The sequence below is a fragment of the Trichosurus vulpecula genome, unplaced genomic scaffold (assembly GCF_011100635.1).
Source record: "Trichosurus vulpecula isolate mTriVul1 unplaced genomic scaffold, mTriVul1.pri scaffold_86_arrow_ctg1, whole genome shotgun sequence".
Classification (NCBI taxonomy): domain Eukaryota; kingdom Metazoa; phylum Chordata; class Mammalia; order Diprotodontia; family Phalangeridae; genus Trichosurus; species Trichosurus vulpecula.
Window position 1 is genome coordinate 37403 of NW_023494566.1, and position 2669 is coordinate 40071.

Genomic DNA, 2669 nt, shown 5'->3' on the forward strand with positions numbered 1-2669 from the left:
TTCTTAACCCCCCAAGGAGTCTACAGATAGATTAGAGGAGGATATAGAAAAAAATATATATGTATATATATATATATATATATATATATATATACATATATATATCTTTTGTCATTTAAACTGATTTTTCTTCACATTCATAAGTGTATTATTATTTTGAAAAAGGTTTCATATGCTTCACCAGATTATCTATGGTTAACAGAATCTGCTAAAGAATTTTGAGCTGCTCTAACATTTATTGCAGCCCTGAAAAGATCTTAATAGTTCTAATTTTAATTCGAGTAAATTTTACTTCTGTGTTCACTCCTTAAAAACTTTTTTGGTTGCGTTCTCTCTCCCTCTCCCAACATGGCGGCTTCAGTTAAGAAGAAGAATAAGAAGGGGAAGACCCTCACCTTGACAGACTTCCTTGCTGAGGATGGTGGCACCGGTGGTGGAGGAAGCACCTTTGTGTCCAAACCAGTCAGCTGGGCTGATGAAACTGATGACCTGGAAGGAGATGTTTCCACCACTTGGCATAGTAATGATGACGACATGTACAGGGCACCTCCAATTGACCGTTCCATCCCGCCCACTGCTCCTCGGGCTGCTCGGGAACCCAATATTGACCGGAGCCATCTTCCCAAGTCGCCACCCTACACTGCTTTTCTAGGGAACCTGCCCTATGATGTGACAGAGGATTCCATCAAGGAGTTCTTTAGAGGATTGAATATCAGTGCAGTACGTTTGCCACGGGAACCCAGCAATCCAGAAAGGTTGAAAGGTTTTGGTTATGCTCAGCGCTTTGAGCCTGAATGAAGAGTCTATAGGCAACAGAAGAATACGAGTGGATGTTGCTGATCAAGCACAGGATAAAGACCAAGATGATCATTCCTTTGGCCATGATAGGGATCGAAATCGGGATTCTGACAAAACCGACACAGACTGGAGGGCTCGCCCTGCCACAGACAGCTTTGATGACTACCCTCCTCGAAGGAGTGATGATAGCTTTGGAGACAAGTATCGTGATCGTTATGATTCAGATCGGTACCGTGATGGTCCACGACGGGACATGGACTGATATGGAGGCCGAGATCGATATGATGACAGGGGCAGCAGAGACTATGATAGAGGCTTTGATTCTAGGATAGGCAGTGGCAGAAGAGCATTTGGTAGTGGGTACCGTCGGGATGATGATTACAGAGGAGGAGGAGATCGCTACGAAGACAGATATGATAGACGAGATGATCGGTCATGGAATTCAAGAGATGATTACAGCCGGGATGATTTTAGGCGTGAAGACAGAGGTCCCCCTCAGAGACCCAAACTGAATCTGAAGTGCCGCAGTGCACCCAAGGACGAAGATTCATCAGCTAGCACTTCACAGTCTTGCCGAGCTGCCTCCATCTTTGGAGGAGCAAAGCTAGTGGATACAGCTGCGAGGGAACGAGAAGTAGAAGAATGGCTACAAAAGGAACAAGAGAAACTGCAGCGTCAGTTGGAGGAGCCGAAACTTGAAAGACGGCCCCGGGAGAGACACCCAAGTTGGCGAAGTGAGGAAACTCAGGAACGGTCAAGGACAGGAAGTGAATCCTCATAGACTGGGAATACAGCTCCATCTGGCAGAAACACAGGAAGGAGGGAGAGTGAGAAATTCTTAGAAAACGAAACATTCAACAAGGAAGACGACTCTCAGTCTCCAACTTCCAAGCCTTCTAAATCAGATCAGATTCCCTTAAAGGTGATGCCTGCACCCCCACCAAGGGAAACTGCCTGGGTGAAGAGAAGCTCCAATCCTCCTGCCCGATCTCAGAGCTCGAACTCTTCAGAGCAACAGTCTCCCACAAGTGGTGGAGGAGAGGTAACATCCCAGCAGTCTGAGGAAGGACCAGCTAATATTTCAAGGAAAGCAGATGAAAATAAGGTGGATGGGGTGAGTGTGTTGAAAGGCCAAAGTGGGAACTCCAACCGTGGTCCAGTGGATGGAGGAAGTAAAGACCATTGGAAGGAGCCTGATAGGAAAGATGGCAGAAGAGATCAAGACTCAAGACCTGCGTCTGAGCCAAAGAAACCTGAAGAAAATCCGACCTCTAAATTCAGTTCTGCAAGCAAATACGCTGCTCTCTCTGTGGATGGGGAGGATGAGAACAAGGGTGAAGACTACAACGAATAAACCTCCACATCTTGTGCTTTCTCCCCATCTCTTGCCAACCTGCAACAATCAAGAGCAAATCAAACCTCTATCCAGACAAGACAAAATAAAACTCACCATCTCCTGGAGACCTTTCTTAACTTTTTTTTAAAGGAAAAAAAAGGAAAACAATGAAATTCTTTTGCATGCTGCTGCAGCCTTTAAAGTATTAAACTAACTGGAGAAATTTCCAACCAGTGTAGTCAGAGAGAAAAACACGTACAGCTTTTTAAAAGAAAAGTTCTGGTGTGTTTTAGCAGCACCACATAACTGCCTGTATGATTAGTGCCTAGGGTCCTCCTTTTAGCAGAAACATTAATAATATTAATGCGTTGGTTTCTGAAAGCTGGTTGGGCGATAGGACAGATGCAAGGAAGGAGGTGGGTTTTCTCCCTCTTAATTCTTGCTATCTTATTATGGCATATATGAATTCTGAAACATTATCTGAATAAAACTTCCATCCTTGAAGGCAGGATAACTAGTCTCTGAGGTTATTTTA

The 2669-nt window shown here is 44.5% G+C and overlaps 1 pseudogene; it reads left to right on the plus strand.

The window, feature by feature from the left end:
- Positions 1-348: 348 nt before the first annotated feature.
- LOC118833393 lies at positions 349-2157 on the plus strand (annotated as a pseudogene).
- Positions 2158-2669: the final 512 nt, after the last annotated feature.